The following is a 22,194-nucleotide window of genomic DNA, read 5'->3' as shown; positions in this document are numbered from 1 at the left end:
GAGGGTGAGCCCTGCATCCCCTGGGGCTGCTTCAGCTCCTGCCCCGGCGAGTTCTTCACTGTTTTGGAGGCAGAGAGAGCAGTAGGTGAATTTTCTACAATGTAGAGGCAGCACCCAAACCCCTGCACTGTTCAAGGGCCAACTATCTTTTGCTCTACTTTTTATATATCAAAAAAGGGATTTTCCCCATTTTCTACAACCGCATAGTACCTGGCTTGTACCATTCCATGCTTCTAAAATGTGGTCTTTGCTAATGTTTAATGGGCATGGCTCCTGCGTCTCCCTGGCTGAGGATGCGGCCAAGGTAAGAACAGGAAAGCTCCCCACCTGTGAGTCTTCGCAGGTGATGTTTGATCTGATCTGTTCCAGTCTCACAGCAATGCCCCCGTGCGCTGTGCAGGCCCTAGCCCTGGATTATCACACTCTCCGCTGGTGCAGACGCAAGAGCAGAACTTCAGCATGTCCAGCACCAAGGCAGGTGACCCACAGGAAGGGAAGCTGAACGTGGGCACCCCCTCCTCTCACGGTGGGGACTACCCTCCCCACACCCTCTTTCTCCACCCAGCCTAATTCTTGCTCGTGCTGCCTTTGAGCTCCACTAGCCCACGGAATGATGTTTTTAACACAGAACCAGATTTGCCATGAGCCCCCGGCCCCCAGGGCAGGACGTTCCCAGGAAGCCAGCCGCACCTTCCCTGGGGGCAATGTGCCCCATCCAGCCTCTCAGGTACCTGGTTCAGTGGCTGACCTGTCATCTTCGTGGTTATCAAGTTGCAGCCGGAGAAGTCAGCCCTGGAAGCGAATCTGTTCTGCATTGATGAGATCTCTGCATGGGGAGATGCTAGATAGGATACACATAATACCACCATGGTGCCCCAAAGAATCGCCAGGAAACTGAGCTTTTTCTCAGATGAAAATCCCTCCTGAGTCTACAGGACAGCCCACGGCCCCCTCAAAGGCTGCCGTCTCTCGTGTGTTCCCCTCCCCAGCCAGCGGCTCCTCATGCTCCCACGTCCACTGCAGCGCCCTCTCCACACCCCAAAACCCAGACAGAGACTTTGACCTCTTTATACGCTCAGTGCTTCCTGAAGTCGTCCATTCTAGCAAAGCACCTACAAGAGGGCTTCAAGTGCGGGTTTATTCTGACAAACATGCAAAGGCCAGTCAGAGCTGGTCCAGGAAAACACTGGTCTCATCAACCAGCCCGCACATCCCAGGACAGACGTCAGGACAGGAACTGGGAGCACAGCGGTGTAGATCTCCACCCCACACCCTGTGTTACTGGTATCTGCTGTTAGATGCTGTCACGATCCAGTTATTTTAGGATGGCAGCCCAGGATATGGCTTCTGATTGCTGCTTTTTCCCTTTATTTTTAATCATAGAATAGTGTTAGTGGCTCAGTTGTGTCTGACTCTTTACAACCCCATGGACTGTAGCCTGCCAGGCTCCTCTGTCTGTAGGATTTCTCAGGCAAGAATACTGGGGTGGGTTGCCATTTCCTTCTCCAGGCGATCTTCCCAACCCAGGGATCAAACCCAAGCCTGCATTGCAGGCAGATTGCTTACTGTCTGAGCCACCAGGGGAGCCCAATCATAGAATAATAAACATGAAATTCACCATTTTTAAGCACTCAGTTCAACGGTGTTGTGCCTACATCACCACCACCCATCCCCAAAACTTTTGTCCTCTTTCCCATTAAACCCTAACTCAAAGATCTAAGTATAAGAACTAAAACTATAAAGTCTTGGGAGAAAACATAGCGGAAAAGCTTCTTGAGACTGGATTCTCACAGGTCCTTCCCTGAGCGTCTCCTTACGCCTCTGTGACATTTTCATCAGTAAATCAATACAGAGGGAGACTTCATCTCACACTCTTTGCTGGCAGGTATCACAACCTGGATGCAGAGAAGGCAGGACCATGCCATGCATGGGGCTGGGTCACCTGAACATAACACGTTCAAGCCATATCTGAGGACGAGGCATGGGAGGGCTTGGCATCAGGATGGACAGCATCTTAGAGCGGAAGCTCTTTGCTGGGGTGATGAGTGGGACTCTCGGGCTCCTGGGGCTGCAGGAGAGGAACTGCCCTCAGGGAGGCCTCCTGGGCAGCGAGGGAGGCTGTGTGTGTATGTGTAAAATTACATGTAACCGCAACATTACACCATACGTACATGAACAACTACATCACACAACTGCATGCTATCTGCTTACAGATTTGCGGGCGGTCCGCCATCGCATGCACCACACTCTTCAGTACCCCAGAGGGGCCTCTGGGCCCAGGGCACCCACCTTGCTCTCTGGGGTCTCAGCCTGAAATTGTGCTAACACCCCAGCGTACCATGGCCACGGGGCAGCCTGTCTGGGTCACGGCTCATCCTCTGTGGACCTGGCCATCAGCTCAGGTCTGCTGACTGAGTTCTGGGTCTGCCTCCAAGTTTCACCACCTGCAGGAGGATGTTTGAAAATGTGGAATCTCAGTTCTGGTGGGAATACGGGCAATAACCTCCTCAAAAGTCACGTCACAAATGAGAAATCAAGTGCTTTGCCTGAAGTCACAGCTCAGGCTCAGAACAGAGCTGGTGTGGCTGCCCTCTGTACCCTGGACCATGAGAAAGCCCAGGTGCTCATCGCCACAGGCCTTGGACGTGATACCAAACTACACAAGAGAATCATTTGGAAGGACTCAGACAGCATAGTTGCAACAACAACAGCAGCAATAATAATAATAAAAGTAGTTTGTGATTTGGGGAAGATCAGATCAAGACTCACAAAGCCCTCACCTCCCTAACTCCCCATCAACCCATCAGGCCAGGATCAGAGAGCCTGGCCAAGGTCTCCAAATGGTAGATTTGGAGTTCAACCTCAAGGTTTTCCAAGTTTGTCACCAAGCACTTCAGAGGTTCCCCTGAGAGGGGACAGAGCAGGGGAGCCTCCCAGTCTCCCTGCAGTCGCCCCAGAAGAGACTGGTCCTCTCACCGCCCACAAGCAACCGTCGCATAGAGAGGAGAAGCGCAGATCAGATAAACCAGGACAGAAGGTGATTTGTGGGCTTTGTGGGCTCATACTGGAGACCCTGGAGCCTCCCCAGAAAATGGCCAGCTCTGGACTCAAAGGGATCCTGCCCGGGAAGCCATCCAGATGTCTCCCATTACCAGCCCGAGAAAGGCAGACGCAATACGTGAACCCACACCAGGGTCTCTGGGGATGGCATGATAAAGGGCCTCCCCTCGCAGACGACAGGAAGGAAAACCACCGTTTCCCAGCTGGGACCGGAGTGAGGGAAAGCTCACATGACTGAAAAGCAAAATTGTCTGTCGTAAAGGAGCTTGGCTAAAAATCACATAAATGACATGACACCATGCTGGCTCTAATGCACCCACAGCATGAACACGCCCAAAGCCAAGGCCACGGTGCCACCGTCCTCCGGGCGTGGCGGTGAGAAGGGAGGAAGGTCGAATAAGCGGAGTCTGCCGGGGTCTCCCCCAGAGAAGGGGCGGCGGGCCGCGTGCTGTTCACACCACATTCAACCCCACGTGCACAGGAGGCGGCCAACGGCTCCCTCACTTAACTCTTCCACCAGCTGAAGACAAACTACCCACAGCTCGGCTTCTGAAACCTCTTCTACAAGAAAGGAGGTGCCTGTGGGTCACCTGACAGCTTTGTGGCCGAAGTTAGCAGATTAGCGGGCGTGCTCATACGTCAGCCTCTGGAGAATCTTATCACCTTCAACTGTGTTAGCTTAAACCATCACCTGGAGAGAACCACCTCTGGAGAAAGCGGAAGTGCTGAGTTTCCGGAGAAGGATGTGGGTCCGCAGGGCAGTCCTTGCCCAAACTCTGGAGCCTGAAGACTGTCTGCTCCAGGGTCTCACAAAAGCCAGCCCCGAGCAGATGGCCCCCTCCTTCATCTGAGTCCACAGAGCAGCCCCCGGGAACCGCGGGACCTCCAGCCGTGTAGGCTTCTGCGGGGTGGGCGGAAAGGATGAAAGAAAAGCATGATACAGCACTGCAAGTGCTGTGAAGGTCCGAGTATCGACCCACAAAATGCAGGTTCGGTTCTGTAGATGGGATTCCGTAGGAAGACCTTAACAAGGAAGGAAGTCCGAACGCAGCTTCGAGAAGCATCTCTCCTTTGTGGGAACTGATGAAACACCCTTTCTGACCATGCTGAAGAACGCGGAGCCCATTGGCTTCAGGCTTGGGCGTCCTGCTGAGATTCCCATGTGTCACACGCATTCTTCTCTGTGAGGCACACACACTTATGAGCCAGGAGCCTGGACCACCCCCTGGCAAGGCCACTGACCACCCGAGTCACCCACGCATCACCGACGGCCCGCTGATCCTCAGGCATCTCACGGACAGACTGAACGGTGGTCTGAGGACCCTCCCCTCCATACAGACTGTGATGCTGAAATCAGAGGACTCCGCACACGGGTCCCAGGTGAGGGCTGGGGAGACAGAGGGGCTGGAGGGTGAGGCCCCAGTGCAGACGTGAGCAGGACGCTGGAAGGACCTCTCTGTCTGGAAGGCCACCCACCACCACAGCCAGCAGAGGACGCAGAGTCACAGGCCGTATCACATTCTGAGGACTCAGCCTGGACGCGGATGCCCCGGAGCCTCTCTCCTTCCTCGGACACGCCCGGCATCAATAATCAGCAGAGACAGCTTCACAGCGCTTTCAGCGCCTCTTCGCCAAAGTTGCTGAGCATCACAATAGGGACGGAAGCGGGCGGCACAGGCCTGCCCTCCCTCCCCAACACCTGAGAGCAACCGCCTGCACCAGAACCAAGGGTCGGTTCCGCCCTGAGGAGCTGGTTCCCTTTCCACCCCTGCTGCAAGAAACTGCTCCCGGTGAAAGGCTGAAACTCACACACATGTCCTCTTACCACTCTGGAGACCAAAGTGCAAAGAGCCCCAACATGCCAGATCCAAGCGGTCCACAGGGCAGCTCCCTCCAGAGGATCCGGGGAGATGCTCTGCTCCCCGGCCTTCTCAGCATCCATGGCTCCCAGGCCCGCGTCACAGGGACCCTGACTCACCCCCCAGGGCCCCTCACACCATGGCCCCTGCCTCCCTCCCCATTGTGATGACCCTTGCCATGAATTTGTTTCTCTATTGGGTAAAAAAGTCTCAGTATAGTTTTAATGCATTTCTCCAGTTATGAGTGAGATTCAGTCTAAGATCCACTTGTACTTCTTTATATATGAACTTTTTCTATACATTTTTTCCTATTGGATTGTTAACTTTTTTAAAATAAATTGTAAGGTGATCTTCACCTACTAGGAAAACGAGCCTTGTGTCTCTGACATGAATTACAAATATTTTCCCTAATTTTTCATTTGTCTTGTGATTTTTTTGCCTGTTTTATTTGTCATTAAAAATATTTGATTTTATTGTGGTTCAATTACTTAATCTATTATCTACATCTTCTAGATTTGGTTTCACACTTAGAAAGTCCTTCCATATCCCAAGATTCAGGGGATAAAATACTAGTTTTATGTTAAATAATTTTTCAGTCTTTTTATAATTTAAACCTTTGGTTCATTTGGTATTTATTTGGGTGGGAGGTGAAACAAGAGTCCCATTTTATTAATTTATTTTTAAAAGAGTACTACCCAGAGTCCCGATATTGTGCTAAGCAATAATAAGCTGGATAACCTAGAACCAGACATTCTGGAATGCAAAGTGAAATGGGCCTTGGGAAGCATCACTACGAACAAAGCTAGTGGAGATGATGGAATTCCAGCTGAGCTGTTTCAAATCCTAAAAGATGATGCTGTGAAAGTGTTGCACTCAATATGCCAGCAAATTTGGAAAACTCAGCAGTGGCCACAGGACTGGAAAAGGTCAGTTTTCATCCCAATCCCAAAGAAAGGCAGTGCCAAAGAATGCTCAAGTGCAACTACCACGCAGTTGTGCTCATTTCACATGCTGGCGAGGTAGTGCTAAAAATCCTTCAAGCTAGGTTTCAGCAGCACATGAACCAAGAACTTCCAGATGTTCAAGCTGGATTTAGGAAAGGCAGAGGAATCAAAGATGAACGACTTCTGCTTCATTGATTACATTAAAGCCTTTGACTATGTGAATCACCAACAAACTGTGGAAAATTCTTAAAGAGACAGGAATACCAGACCACCTTACCTGTCTTCTGAAAAAACCTGTATGCAGATCAAGATGCAACAGTTAGAACCAGACATGGAACAATGGATTGGTTCAAACTTGGGGAAGGAGTATGACAAGGCTATATATTGTCATCCTGCTTATTTAACTTACATGCAGAGTACATCGTGCAAAATGCTGGACTGAATGAATCACAAGCTGGAATCAAGATTGCCGAGTGAAATATCAACAACTTCAGATTTGCAGATGATACCACTCTAATGGCAGAAAGCAAAGAGGAAGTAAAGAGCCTCTTGAGGGTGAAAGAGGAAAGTGAAAAAGCTGATCTAAAATTCAACATTCAAAAACCTAAGGTCATGGCATCTGATCCCATTACTTCATGGCAAATAGATGGACAAAAAGTGGAAGCAGTGACAGATTTTATTTTCTTGGGCTGAAAAATCACTGCGGACAGTGACTACAGCCAAGAAATTAAAAGATGTTTGCTCCTTGGAAGGACAGCTATGACGAACCTAGACAGCATATTAAAAAGCAGAGACATCACTTGCTGACAAAGGTCCATCTAGTCAAAGCTATGGTTTTTACAGAAGTCATGTACGGATGTGAGAGTTGGACCATTAAGAAGGCTGAGCACCAAAGAATTGACACTTTCAAACTGTGTTCTGGAGAAGACTTTTGAGAGTCCCTTGAACAGCAAGGACATCGAACCAATCAATCCTAGAATAAATCAACTGTGAAGATTCATTGGAAGGACTGATGTTGAAGCTGAAGCTCCAATACTCTGGCCACCTGACTCAAAGAGCAGACTCATTGGAAAAGACCTCGATGCTGGGAAGGATTAAGGGCAGGAGGAGAAAGGGTCGATAGAGGATGAGATGGTTGGATGATATTACCAACTCAATGAACATGAGTTTGAGCGTATTTCAGGAGATGCTGAAGGACAGGGAAGCCTGGCAGGCTGCAGTCCCTGGGGTCACAAAGAGTCGGACACGACTTAGAGACTGAGCAGCAACAATCTGCATTTATCATGTAATAAATTGCAGTGTGGACTATTTCTGGGTGCTCTCTTCCATGCCAGTGATAACTCCTGTCTAGAAACAAGCACCACCTAACAGTACAATTTAAAACCTAGCAGTGCCAGATTGCACTCATTTTTTCATCTAATTATTATTCCTGCTAATTTTTCAATATAACTTTCTACTCACCCAATGTGTTCTGTTTGGGATCGTTGCTGTTAGTCGCTCAGTCGTGTCCAATCCCTTGCAACCCCATGGACTGTGGCCCACCAGGCTCCTCTGTCCATGGGATTCTCCAGGCAAGAATACTGGAGTGGGTTGCTGTTTCCTTCTTCAGGGATTGTTGCGAACATTGTCCTAAACCTACAGGACAGTTAAGGAAGAAGTGATCCCTGACGAGTCTCTCAAATAGATACTCTTTTTCATTTTTTTCTCTTTTCCCACACTGTTTCAATTTTTTAATCAGATAGACTTTGAGATTTTTTAAATTTATTTTTAAAGTTTGTCTTTTGATATTTTCATGTGAATGGTTGCAACTGCAAATCAGCTCTTCAACAATTCTAACTGGATATTTTTAGTATATGTGAACAGCGTCAATTTCTATATGTTTTATTAGTAGTAACCACCTCACAAAACTCTCTTATCTGCAATAAATTTTCAATCTATTTTCTTGGATTTATCAAGTAAACAATTGTGTTTCTGCAAATGGCAATAATTTTAACTCTTTCCAATTTTCAGAACTTGTTTTCTTGTCTCATTTAATTGTATTAGCTAGTGCCTCCAGCAGAATATTAAATAATAGTGATGATAATTGTTTTCCAAACTTGTTTTGTTCCTGCCTTAATGCGAAAGCTTCTTGTGTTTCCCTATTACACACAAAGCCACAAGCTTGAAACCTATGTTCTAACACTAACAAAATACATATCCATTCCCACGATAAAGGAGAAACAGAATCACAAAAGTGTTTAAAATCATGTATGGAAGTTATGATACACTATATAGATGTTATACATATTATAACGATTTTTTAATAGGTGCTTTTTTTACCACCTATGGAAATTTGAAGTCATTTTTCCCTTCTTTGTTTTTTTCTCCAAAAGAGCAAACTTTGATAATATTTACTGATTTTCTGCTTTAAAATTCATTTATTACTATTGTTATCTTTAATTGATTCCTTTTGCTTTCCTAAAATTTATGTACTTGCTAATTTTTTCAAATTTTACATTGAGTACTTAATTTATTTTAATTTTTATTATTTATTTTATGGTATAATCATTTGAGATTATAGTTTCCTCTGAGCACTGCTGTAGTTCTAATCCATCAGTTTCAGCATATTTTCTGATCATTATTTCCAAGAGATTTTGAGATTTCCATTTGTAGTCTCTTTTTTAATCTGAAAGAAAGTGAAAGTTGCTCGGCTGTGTCCGACTCTTTGCAACCCCATGAACTATACAGGGAATGGAATTCTCCAGACCAGAGTACTAGAGTGGGTAGCCATTCCCTTCTCCAGGGAATCTTGCTAACCCAGAGACCAAACCCAGGTCTCCCACATTGCAGGCGGATTCTTTACCAGCTGAGCCACCAGGGAAGCCCCTTCTTTATCTGAGTTTCTTTTAATTATTTTCAAATGTTTTTTTTTTCATTTTAATTTTTCAGTTAGTGACATTTTTATTTGTCTATCTTATGACTTTTGTGGATAATATGTGTTATGATTTTGTGGTTAATTTCTATTTTTAATGCATTATGACCAGAGTATGTAATCTGAACTGTCTCTTTCTATATTCTGCAGATTCTAACAGGTGTGAGGTGGTATTTCATTGTGGGTTTGATTTACATTTCCCCAATGATCAGAGATGTTAAGTCCCTGTTCATTTATCTGTTGGCCATTTGTATATCATCTTTGAATAAAATTTGCTAAGATCTTTTGTCTATTTTTCATTGGCTTTTGTTGGGGTGCGGGGAGTTGTTGCTATTGAGTTGTAGGAGTTCCTTATACATTTCAGGGAATCAGCCTCTTATGAGACGCATAGGTTGCAAATGTAATATTTTCTCCTGTTTCAATGATTGCTTTTTCATTTCATCAACTGCTTCCTTTGCTGTGAGGAGCCTTCTAGTTTGATGTAATCCCTCTTGTTTATTGCTGCCTTTGTTGTCTGTGCTTTCGGTGTTATACCCAAAAAATCATTGCCAAAACCAATTATGACACTTTTTTCTGATGAATATTCTTTGTTGGCCATTTTTAAACTTCCTTCCTTTTATAATCTTTTTAAAATATAACCAGTGCTGTGTGTGTGTGTCTGTGCTCAGTCATGTCTGACTCTCTGTGACCCCATGGACTGTAGCTGCCAGGCTCCTCTGTCCATGGGATTCTCCCAGCAATAATACCGGAGTGGGTTGCCATTTCCTCCTCCAAGGGATCTTCCCGACCCAGGGATCAAAGCTGCATCTCCTGCATTGGCTGGCAGATTCCTTATCACTGAGCCATCTGGGAAGCCCTGATGGCTTCCCAGAAAATTTGCAGAAAATTCATGCAGATAAAGGACCAAGGCTGCATCTCCTGCATTGGCTGGCAGATTCCTTATCACTGAGCCATCTGGGAAGCCCTGATGGCTTCCCAGAAAATTTGCAGAAAATTCATGCAGATAAAAGACCAAGGCTGCATTGCCAAGTAACAGCAATTCTGGTGTGAGGTTGTGGGTGTGAGTGTGTTCCTGTAGCTCTCATGGCTCACAGGCTGGCGGTTAATGGGCTACTGAGGCTATAGAGCAGCCTCCTGATTCTAACTCATCAGCAGGCAGCTTCCTGCCAGAGTGGTGTATATGAGTCCTGTCCAACCCCACCTTTCAGGCCTCATCCAGACCATCTTAGTCCAGAGAAAGTCAGCAGCAGCCCATACACCTGTCTCTTATGGTTCCAAACTGATTACCTTGCCAGGTGAGCTCCACTCTACTGGGCTTGCCGCCATACAGAAGCAACAAAATGATGATAAGTACATGCCTGCCAATAATTACTTTTTGTTATCCATGCTGACCTAAGGTTGTGATGTTGACCTAATATTTTCCCCACTGAATACCTGAGCTCCACTCTCTCTCTAGTCACCAGGACATCGAGGGGGGCAACATCCACCATCTAGTTCAGTTCAGTCTCAGCCGTGTCCAACTCTTTTTGACCCCATGGACTGCAGCACACCAGGCTTCCCTGTCCATCACCAACTCCCAGAGCTTACCAAACTCATGTCCATTGAGTCCGTGATGCCATCCAACCGTCTCATTCTCTGTCCCCTTCTCCTCCTGCCTTCAATCTTTCCCAGCATCAGGGTCTTTTCCAATGAGTCAGTTCTTCGCATCAGGTGGCCCAAGTATTGGAGTTTCAGCTTCAGCATCAGTCCTTCCAATGAACATTCAGGACTGACTTCCTTTACTATCTACTGCTGCTGCTAAGTCACTTCAGTCATGACCGACTCTGTGTGACCCCATAGACGGCAGCCCACCAGGCTCTCCCATCCCTGGGATTCTCAAGGCAAGAACACTGGAGTGGGTTGCCACTTCCTTCTCCAGTGCATGAAAGTGAAAAGTGAAAGTGAAGTCGCTCAGTCGTGTCCAAGTCTCAGCAACCCCATCGACTGCAGCCTACCAATCTCCTCCGTCCGTGGGATTTGCCAGGCAATAGTACTGGAGTGGATTGCCATTTCTTTCTCCAAGTTACCCTTTAAACCAGGGAATGGCAGGACCACCTCACAACGCTGGGCTCCCTGGGCTTTTCTCACCTGCGTTCTCGTCCTGCAAGGCCCTCTCCCATTGCGGGCCAGCCCAGGCCTCCCCTGCAGCTCTGTTCCTGAAACACCTGGCATCATTTCTCCATCAGCCCTCTCCTCGCACGAGGACGCCTAAGTCTGACCTAAACCTGGCCACCTACACCTTTGAGTCCCAGCTCCCGGACTGTTTGTGCCCGGAGTGCAGAAACCGCCCGCACAGCTGAAAGGTGCAGGTCTCTGGTGGACAGTGGGGGCCGGCCCGGCTCAGACCCTGCTGCGTGCTCTGTGGGGCTAGGCGACAGGGCAGCTGCTTTTCCCACCACCTGACCCCAAGGCTCACAAGAGATGACTCTTAACTGGCTTGTGTAAAGCCCTGGTCAGGAGGGTGTGCTGGTCCGCTCGGCACCCAGGCCCAAGATGCGGGCTCGGCTAACTGCTCCAGACAAGAGACCAAGATCCAGGCTCAGGGGGCCAGGCCTTCATCAGGTCACATATAGTCTGGCTTGAGATCAGCTTGAAAAATCAATTTAAACAGAACAAAAAAGCATGTCTATAAGGCTGGGGAAAAAACAGGGGAACGAATTATGGCTTCTCTTTGTGAGCCATCTCTGCCTGGCAAGCCCACCTCCTCCTGTGGGGTCCCCCCCACCCCCGCAACTTGGCAACCTGAACCTGGTTGTGATGTTTGGCAGTCACAGGCTTTCTTTTTCTTCTTTGCTGTTACTAATCTTTCATCGTGTAGCATTAGCACACAACATGTCTGACACCCTCACTGTGTTCTACAATTAGTTTCCGAGTGACCATGTTAATAACACTGACATTAGCCGTGTTCATCTGAGGATTATGCTCAGTAACCGCTTGACTCGATCTGGTGTTTGTAATTAGATGGTCTGGATCTTAGTGATGCAGGACTTGGTACCCCAAGGTAAGAACGCAAAGATGCATTTCTTATCCCCAAGACCCCCACAGCCTTTGAAACTCAGTTAAACAGAATTTTACTGTCTCAAATACTATCAAATAGAATATTTTTCTCCTCTGTGAGAAATTTGCAAGACCTAGTTGAGTTGTTGATATACAGGATATGAGTCTAATAAATATTACCTGAAATTGATTATACTATGAATCCACTGGGAGGAACAAGAGAATAATTGTTAATGCATTATTAGCTACTGGCAAAATACTATATTTTACATTTTATTACACAGATTATATATCCCAGCACACGTGATTCTATTGCATTGTTTATTCACCAGCTTGGTAGTTATTTTTGAGGGTTTTCCTTTGGTATTACCCCGGATTGCAAAGCTCAGTCAATATTATTTATAAAATAAGGATTATGGAATGATGATCTCTGGACAGGCAAAGATAGTCGTTGTGAAATATACTCTGCCCAGTGTCACTGATCACTGCTTCAAAGCGTATTCTGTCTCCAAATAATTTTTCTCCTCAGAAGATGGTGATTTTAAATATCACTCTGACATCTTCTCACCTTTCACAGATATTCTGATGCAAGGCATCTCATTTTCTAAGTACAGTCCACAAAGATTAGAGGCAAGTATGCAACTCCTGCTCTGCTGCTGCTGCTAACTTGCTTCAGTCGAGTCCAACTCTATGTGACCCCAGAGATGGCAGCCCACCAGGCTCCCCTGTCCCTGGGATTCTCCAGGCAAGCTCTAGGTAGCTCCAATAACGACGGGTGCAGAGGGTTCCCGTCTCAGATTCATGGAGCTGGTGGCGTACGGGCAGATGGAGCACAGCACACAGCCTGGGGTGTCAGGGCCCACGTGGGTCCCCACCACTGCACCCTCTGAGCTCCTCGCTGAAGCCCTGGACCCCCAGCTACAGACCCCATGACCATAAGCCAGAGGCACCACAGCATATGCGGCCTTTTCCTCAGAGCTGTCCCTCGCTGGTGCCAACCTGCAGTCATGACCCGGGGCCTATGAGTCATCATCTGACAGCCTAGTCATCAGTGGAACCCTCTGACCATCACCTGGGGACTATGAGTCATCACCTGATACCCACTGGCCATCACTGGTACCCACTGGTCATCATCTGGTGCCTACTAGTTATCGCCTGGGGATGGGTCATCACCTGATACTGAAGTCACCACTGGTACCTACTTGCCATCACCTGGTGCCCAGTGGTCATCAGTGTCCCAGGAACCAAAGGCTCCTCAGCTCTGAAAGCTTTCTCCCAGGAATGTTCTTCAGGATGAAATTTTGTCACCATAAAACTAAAAATTTTTAAAACAAAAACCCAGCTTGCTGTGAGCACCTTTTGTGAACATTCTAGTTTGAGCAGGGTCCAAATATACTCTAAAACCCCAAATTCCATACGTTTTACAAATTACTTTTTGTTGTTGTTGATATGTGTGCTTTTTTTAAAATTATTTTTGGTAAAAATGCTTAGGCATGTGGTTCCCTCTGTAGGGTTTTTCTAAATCTTGGTCCCTTCAGCTGCCAGAAATTAAAACAAAAAGACTGTATGACGCTCTTGTTCTGACTCCTGAGGTTTCAAAAAGGAAACTATTGTTAACTGCAAATTACACTGAATAACTCACTTGGTGTGGGTTTTTCACTCAATTCTAATTATTAATAATTACCCTAAAGTTTTGGAGCTGGGTGTAAAAGGCACAGCCTTGTTCTTGCTCACCAAAAGAGCGGGGCCCCCTTCCTCTCCAAACCCTGGTGGACCTTCCTGAGAAAGAGAAGGGGACGGAGTGTTTATGGGCCTTGTTTTATGAAATGAACACATTCATGGGTCATTGCGTCAATTCTATCTTCCTGTTAATGAACCAAAAGAATGAGCAGGACCCAAGCAGTAAATCCTTTGATACAGCAAACTCTCTTCATATTAATACACAGCTATCCTTTAACTTATCTGGAAGGTTTTAATCATGTTTTTGTGTATTGGATTTTAGTTAAGTAGGACAGCTCCTACTTAACTAAATTAAATGAGAATATTAGGCAGGAAGAGCCAAGGAACGTGACTCACAGGCCAGGGGCCCCCTCGGCCTTGCACTGTGGTACCTGGAGCTCCTGGACACAGCTGGCCATCCCGAGGCCAGCCTGTACTGTCCAGAACTTCCAGCTGGCCTGGAGACCAGCTCAGCCCAGCATCCCACTGTGGCCAAACTGAGGGCCAAACCTGCGCTGATACCCAGACTTTCCCAGCTTTCAGCAGCCGCATCTGCTATGAACCAGAACTCATCTTGGTTCAGACTTGGATTCTACAGGAATACTAAACAAGGGGGAAGTTACACTGGAATGTTGCAGAACGTTCAGTTTCTTAAGTTATTTTTCCAAAGGGGAGAGGAGATAGGCTTCTGTTGACAGAGCACTGATGTTTCACGGATCTGGGGGTTTTGCTTCACTTTGGTTTCTTTCTTCATCTTCCTGATTCATTTCTCTGAGTCTATGGACTGAACCAGATAATGGATGTGAGACCCCAAGCAGTGACCGCAGAGCTCAGCAAGTCGTGGCCAGGAGAGCAGTGGTCCCGAGCCGTGGTGTGTGTCAGGGTGGCAACAACAGCACCACGCCAGCGACCTGCTCGGACAGCCGAGGGGCGGTGGGCGAGAAAGCCAGCTCTGAAGGCCCGCGCCGTCTGCAAGCAGCTCTTCAGGGAGAGGCGGTGAGAATCCATCACTGCTCCAATCGGCAGAACCGGAATTTATGAAATTCCTGGTGGGCAAGGTCGGCGGAATATTCTGCTCCCAGCCCCGTCAGGATGAAACGGGGCTGCCTGTTCCTCACTTGCCCTCCACGGCTGCCGCGCTGTCTGTAATTGACTTAGAATTTTTCCCCTAATATAATTCTTTATGAAACCTGCCTTGAGCAATGGATCCGTGATTGCTCACCGAGGGTCGGGCCTCATTTGTTCCTGTAGATTGTGCCTAATTAACGCTAACTTGTCTGTACATAAAAAGTACAATGGGCTGTCCTTCCCAATTTAATTCCGACAGTTTAATCGAATCTGTATTCTTTCAAAAATAATTAGATCATTTACACTTCATTAACATGTAATGTAATGTTGAGACATTCATCATAATGATTTCTTATTTTTCTTGTGCAATATTATCTCCTCTAATGAAACTGTTAACACCATGCATGCCTTAATTAGCTGTATCATATCACTGATGATTTCTGAAGAAAGCCACGTTTTAACACATGAAATTGAATTATCTCAGTAGGTATATTTTCAGAAGAATCTGTCTGCTCTTGAGAAACACCTTCCGGCCGCCCAGCCGCAACTCCACAGGCGCCTTCAGGTGGCTCCACCCAGGCCTGGGCGGCAGGAAGGGCGGGCACTTCCTCACGGGGACCCTGGGAGCAGAGCCCACGCCCAGGGGTGTCACACACTGGCAGCCGTGTCCACTAAGGCCTGGTGGGCACAGGCAGCAGGCCTCTCCCAGCTCAGAGGAGGCAGAGGTCAGCCCCGTGGAGACACGCATGGCTCAAGCAAAAAGTGAAGCCACAGGTTCACCCGGCTCAGGTAGGCAGGGAGGGAAGCTGGGGTTCACCTGGCTCAGGTAGGCAGGGAGGGAAGCTTCTGCAGCCCCACCTGGCTCAGGTGTAAGGCCATCTAGCAGGCCGTGACCCCCTCCCCCCCACCATGCACTTCCTTACCCAGGGTACAGCAGAGTCTTCAGACCCCAGGATAAGTCATGTGGGAAAGGCCCCATCAGATTCCGAGTGGCGCTCTCACCTGGGGCTGGTCCCATAGGACAGGTGAGTGGGCAGGAAGGGCCCCTAAGCCTAAGCCCTAGTCCCACCAGGAGCTAGCTGCTGCACTCCTCCTTTAACCTCTCCGAGTCTCAGTTTCTTCTTGTGTGAACAGGTGTTACAGTGTGCACACAGCCTGGGGTAGAGATGCCCATGTCCCCCCACATCAGAAGGTCCTGCGGCCCCATGACCTGAGTGGGCAGAGCCACACCTGAGTCACATCCCGTCACACCTGCATCACACCTGAGTCATACCTGCCACAACTGTGTCACACCCCATCACACCTGAGTCACACCCGCCATACCTGTGTCACACCCCATCACACCTGAGTCACACCCGCCACACCTGCATCACACTCCAACACACCTGAGTCACACCCCATCACACCTGTGTCACACCCCATCATACCTGTGTCACACCTGCCACACCTGCGTCACACCCGCTGCACTTGTGTCATACCCGCTGCACCTGCGTCACACCCGCATCACACCCTGTCACACCTGAGTCACACCCTGTCACACCTGAGTCACACCCGCCATACCTGTGTCACACCCCATCACACCTGTGTCACACCCGCCACACCTGCCTCACACCCTGTCACACCTGAGTCACACCCTGTCACACCCCGTCACACCTGCATCACACCCCGTCACAGAGCAGGAATCCCGGGGCCTCCTGATGTGCTGCCCCTCCGCTGTCAGAGTCCAGAGCCAGCCCACCAGGTGGGAACAAAAACAACACAGCCAGGAAAACTCTGATCTTTGACCAGAAGATGAGTTACTACATGCCGTCTGCACTGTTCTGAAACTGGCCTGAAAAGAGCGAGACGTGGCTGTGCGACCTGGGTGGGGCCCTCCCCAGGGTCTGGGGTGGGGGCCGCCCCGGGGTCTGTGGATGGAGCCCACCCTGGGGTCTGCAGTTGGGGTCCACCCCGGGGTCTGAGGTGGGGGCTGCCCCGGGGTCTATGGATGGAGCCCGCCCCGGGGTCTGCAGTGGGGGGTGCCCCGGGGTCTGCAGTGGGGGCCTCCCCGAGGTCTGTGGATGGAGCCCTCCCCAGGGTCTGTGGTGGGGGCCTCCCCGGGATCTGCGGTGGGGTCCACCCCGGGGTCTGTGGTGGGTGCCGCCCCAGGGTCTGCAGTGGGGGCCTCCCTGGGATCTGCAGATGGGCTCTTCTCCTAAGCCAGGACTCCCAGCCCCCATCTGGCTGTTCACCTGCATGGGATCTAAAGGCATGAAAGCTCAGAAACCAAAGCCCAGATGGACTAAAACAGGAACCCCTGAAACAAGGTGGTAACCCCAAGCCATCTTCTCTGTCCAGAGAGACCTGCTCTCCCTGCGGGGCAGCCGTCTAACTACACTGTCTCCCACCGGCCCCTGGAATTTGCCACTGGAGTCTTCGGCTCAGGGATGGACCCTCCAGACGCACGGATGGGTGAAGAACGCCTTTGCCGTGGGGTCCACTGCTTCTGGACCTCGTTCAAGTTGCTCTATCTTCTGCCCACTGTTAAATAAACAAAAAGCACACATAGAGGTTTATTTGGGCAAAGGAAGCAGAGAACAATGTGAAGTTCAACATCTGCAGCATCGTTTAGGTGCCTTTGGTTTACCTTCTCTGCCTGGGCCGGGTGTGAGGAGGAAGCGGGGAGACCACAGGACGGTTCTCAGAGGTAGAAACATCTCCCTGGAACTCCGCGCCCTTTGAAAGCAGCTCAGCGTAATTGTCCTGCAGAACATTTGGAGAATTCAGGCTACTAATTAAGCACTCGTGCGTCAATTAGTTATAATAGCGGTAATAATACACAAACAATGGTACGAAGTTATGCGCTGCTGAGCCTCGCTCCCCGTTTGGTGAGCTTTTCTTCTTCGCAGCTTTGGCTTTGAAGATTTAAGTTAATAATTTGTCCCTAATGAATTTAGCCTTTCTGTTTCTCCAGGACGCAGGGTATTTAAATGACTGAAAGAAACGATGCTATTAACACAATTTCTCTTTAAAGAAAACTTTCACCACCAAGAACAATATTTTCATATGATTGTTTCTGCACTCAGCCCCCAGAGGTGTGTAGATGAGGTCACCTGGTTGGGCAGACGTCGGACAGAGGTCGGGGACTGGTGAGAATACACAAACTTTGGAGTCGATGATTTGACTGCATTTCATAAAGAAGGCTGAGCTCCAAAGAATTGATGCTTTAGAGCTGTGGTGCTTAAGAAGACTCTTGAGAGGCCCTTGGACTGCAAGAGATCCAACCAGTCCATCCTAAAGGAAATCAGTTCTGACTGTTCATTGGAAGGACTGATGCTGAAGCTGAAGCTCCAATGCTTTGGCCACCTGATGTGAAGAGCCAGCTCTTTGGAAAAGACCCTGATGCTGGGAAAGATGGAGGGCATGAGGAGAAGGGGGCAACAGAGGATGAGATGGTTGGATGGCATCACCGACTCAATGGACGTGAGTTTGAGCAAACCCCAGGAGATGGTGAAGGACAGGGAAGCCTGGTGTGCTGCAGTCCATGGAGTTGCAAAGAGTCAGACACAACTGAGCAACTAAACAAAAACAACATGAAAATTTAGTTCATCTTCTATAAGATCTATAAGCTTATGCAACACACACAATCTGTGAATAAAAGAAACTCACAATAAAGCAAAATTGTTCATAAAGGTAGCTTTTTTTTTTGGATGAGAGAAAATGATAAAGTCTATTTACTGAATGATAAAAAGATAAAGTAAGTCTATTTACTGAAATAAATTCCAAATAATAATTTAAAAAACCTTTTCAAGATGCATGTCCAGCCACCCACACCCCAGAGGTCCTCGTAAACAAGAGCCTGGAGCAGCTCCCCTCCCCGGATCGTCCTCCTGTGCCCCAGACCCCTTCCTTTATGTGAAGGCTGGACCCTTTGACTCAAATGCAGCCCACAAACCTGCATTCTCCACAAACAGAGACGCACAAAATCCTGAGACCAGACTGGGACTCATCGGACAGGCAGGACGGCCACCTTCAGAGAAAAACCAACTCTGTAGCTTTCAGATACTCACATCACTAGGTCCTTTCCTTCAAGAAGTGTGGTTAGAACAGTAATATCCCCTTTGCATAAATACAACATCAGTCAGAGGCTATAGCTCTGAAGCGAGTCTTGCAGGCAGCACAGATAGCTATCTTGTTTTGATCCATTCAGCCACTGTGTGTCTTTTGATTGGAGCACTTGGCCCATTAACATTTAAAGGAAGTATTGATAGGCATGTACTTACTGTCATTTTGTTGTTTTCTAGTGTGTTTTTCTTTTTGTTTTTTGTTTTTTTTTATTGTTCCATGTTCCTGTCTTCCTCTCTTGTTCTCTTCCTTTATGATTTGATGACTTTCTCTATTGTTATATTTTATTCCTTTCTCTTTACTTTCTGTGTATCTATTAGAGGTTTGTTGTTACCAAGAAGTTCATATGTAACAACCTATGTACACATAGTAACCTACATACATACACATTTACACGCACATGTATATAGCAGTCTATAAGTACTGAGGTTCAAGCACACTCTAAAAGCACTACATTTCTACTTATCCCCCCATTTTATGTTTTGACGTCATATTGTGTGAACTGCTTAACTTATTTTAGATGGCAGTGATTTTACTACATTTGTCTTTTAACCTTTATACTAGTTTTTTAGGCAGTTGATGCCCTTTCTTTAAGTTTTAACCTTATTTTTTGCATTTACTAGTGAGATCTTCTTCTTCCATATTTTTTTGTTTCTACTTCTGACTTTTCTGTTTAAAGACTCCTCTTTAAAACTTCTGGTAAAGGAAGTTTAGACAAGATGAACTCCTTTAGCTGCTTCTTATCCAGGAAAACCTTGGTCTCTTCTACAATCCTAAGCACTGACCTCGCTGGGTGGAGTTTTCTCCGTTGGAGGTTTTTTTCCCTTCCATCACTTTGTGCTCATTTCTGCCAACCTGCAAAGATTCTGCTGAAATATCAGCTGATAATCTAACGGGGCTTCCCATCTTAAAAGCAGCAATAGAAAAATCACTCCCTTGTACATAGCCAGTGGTTTTTCTATTGCTGCTTTTAAAATTCTCTTTTTATCTTTAACTTTTTCCATTTTAATCATAACGTGTCTTGGTGTGGAGCTCTTTAGTTAATTTTGTTTGGGACTCTCTGTGCTTCCTGGACTTGGGCATCTTGTTTTCTCCCCCAGGTTAGGGGCTTTTTTCAGTCATTTTTTCTTGAAGTAGATTTTCTGTTCTTTTCTTTCCCTCCTCTCCTTCCAGGACCCCTTGAACATCAATGTTATGTTGTCCTAGAGGCCCCTTACACCATCCACAGTTTTAGAAATCTGTTTTACTTTTTGCTGTTTCAAGTCAGGTGATTTCTCTTGCCTCATGGTGGGGGAGGCCAGCCGTGGACGGGGGTCCTTGGAGGGGGCGGGCGGGAGGGTGCAGCCTCAGGCAGAGGCGGCCTTCCAGCCACCGCTCAGGGTTCCTGAAGCATTGCGTCCTGGCCTTGGGTGAGGCTGGACATTTCATCTCCAAGCATGTCTCTTGCTTTCTGTGTTTCTCAAAGAGCGAGGAGTCCCTGGTCAGCCGAGGCTTTGCCAGGCCTGCTCTGCCAAGCAGCTTGGCCCCAGCAGGAGACATGGAACAAGAGCACACACCTCCTGAAGTCAGGTCCAGGCTCAGGGGGCTCAGTCTGACTGTTTGCACAGGACGCAGGCGGTCAACCTCTGCTCCATCTGAGGCTCTGAGGGGGGCCAGAGGGCTTTTCTTCCTCTCTGCCTTTTAACCCCCACCCTGAGGCCTCTGTGCAGAGCTCCCCGGGCAGGGGTCCCCAGGACGGCCGGTGGGGGACGGGAGCCGCTATGCACAGCCATGTGGGTGCAGCTTTCCCTGTGAGCCGGGGGCAAAGGCTACAGCGTCGCTCAGGTCAGCATGATGGTGCCGGGTTCTGAGCTGGTCAGAACCCATCCTAAACAAATGGGCTGAGCACAGCCATCCACAAGAGTCACCGGCTTCGCCTCCACGCAGAACCAGGCTTCCCGGAGAACATGCTTGATTTTACTTCCAGTCCTCACTGTCCTCTCAGGAAGGATGCTTGAGGTCAAGACAGGGAGGGAGTCATGTGGCCACTGCGGGCACCCATGCCTGGAGGCCCAAATGGAGACAGCACCCTGACCAGGGCCCGCCCTGACCCGGGAGGTGCCCAGTCTCTCTCCGAGGCTACCACCCAGCCCTGCAGGTGCCAGGCTCTAAAGAATCATTCCGGAATATAAACAAATAATTTACACTGGTGGTAAAGGAAAGGAAAATCTTAGAATGAGATGAACATGAAAAGATGAAAGACCTGTGACCTGGGGACCTGTGACCTGGGAACCTGTGACCTGGGGACATGAGGCAGGGCCCCCAGGCCTCCCCGCCTGCTCTGCAGGGGACACTCAGCCCCTCCCATCAAGCTCCCTGCCCGGCTCTGCGTCCTGGCACCCAGCTCGCTCTGGTGAAGACTGGCTGCACGCTAGCCAGGGTCCCAGCCCCTCGTGGGCGCCTCATACACTGGAGAGCAGGGTGGGCCCTTCGCCCCGTCCCTGTGCCTGTCCCGGGCAGGGGTCCAGCCCCACACCCCCGCCGGCTCCAGACTCTGCCCACACGGCCATGCCATCTAGGATGGCCCTGGGGGCATGTCCAGCCATGCCTGTGTCGGGAACGCCCCATGGGCAGAAGTGACACGCTGCCACCCTTGCTTCACCCTCGCTCAAACTCGGGGACCCTCCAAGGCCCCACGGAGCCACCAGAGTCTGGGAGCCAGCCCACACCAGGCGGGTGCCCCGCAGTGACCCCAGCCGCCCCGCAGTGACCCCATCCACCCCGCAGTAACCAGACTGCATGGGGGTCCCAGGCTAGGGATAGGGCAGAAGGAGGGGCCCACATGAGGTCACCAGTCCCCATGGAGTCCTCGGGGCCCTGCCGGCCGCCCCCAAGCAGGTGGCCCACCCCGGCCTCCCCCCACACTCGGTCCCGGAGCGCAGACGCTGAGCCGGGTGTGGACAGAACCCGAGGCCCGGGTCTCGCTGGATACAGTGACCGCGTCCCCTCCGATGACACCCCACGGCCTTGCAGGCGGTCCTTGCACACAATCGATTTCCCGCAGAGTTTTGTCTGAAAGATGCTTCTAGATTATGGCAAGAAAGCACTGGGTAATCCTCCTGCCAATGTCGTTATGCTAACAGACAGGCCCGCGAGGCTGATTGATAGCACTTCACTGCGAGCGCGTTTCAGCCCCAGGCATGCCCGCCAGCCCCCAGCGAGGCTGACCCCGCGCTCTGCTTGTTTGCCAGGAGCGGGTCGTGTTTGCAGGGGAATCTGTGAGGCGGGGGTGCAGGCAGGCTGCTATGGATTTGCCATGTTAGCCTGAAGTGTGGACTGCTGACTGTGTGATTAAAGCAATAATCGTTTCTGTGGGATCCCGTGCTTCCCTGCCGTCTCCCGGCCACGACCAGAGCGGAGCTGTGAGCTCCAGCCCTGGCCTGAGTGCCTCGTTGCAGAGAAAACACCAAAGCCATGGCAGGTGGCTTCCAGATCTCTTTAGAAAGCAAAATAT

This window comes from Bos indicus x Bos taurus, chromosome 24 (genome assembly GCF_003369695.1).
Source record: "Bos indicus x Bos taurus breed Angus x Brahman F1 hybrid chromosome 24, Bos_hybrid_MaternalHap_v2.0, whole genome shotgun sequence".
NCBI lineage: Eukaryota > Metazoa > Chordata > Mammalia > Artiodactyla > Bovidae > Bos > Bos indicus x Bos taurus.
This window is presented reverse-complemented; position numbering follows the sequence as displayed.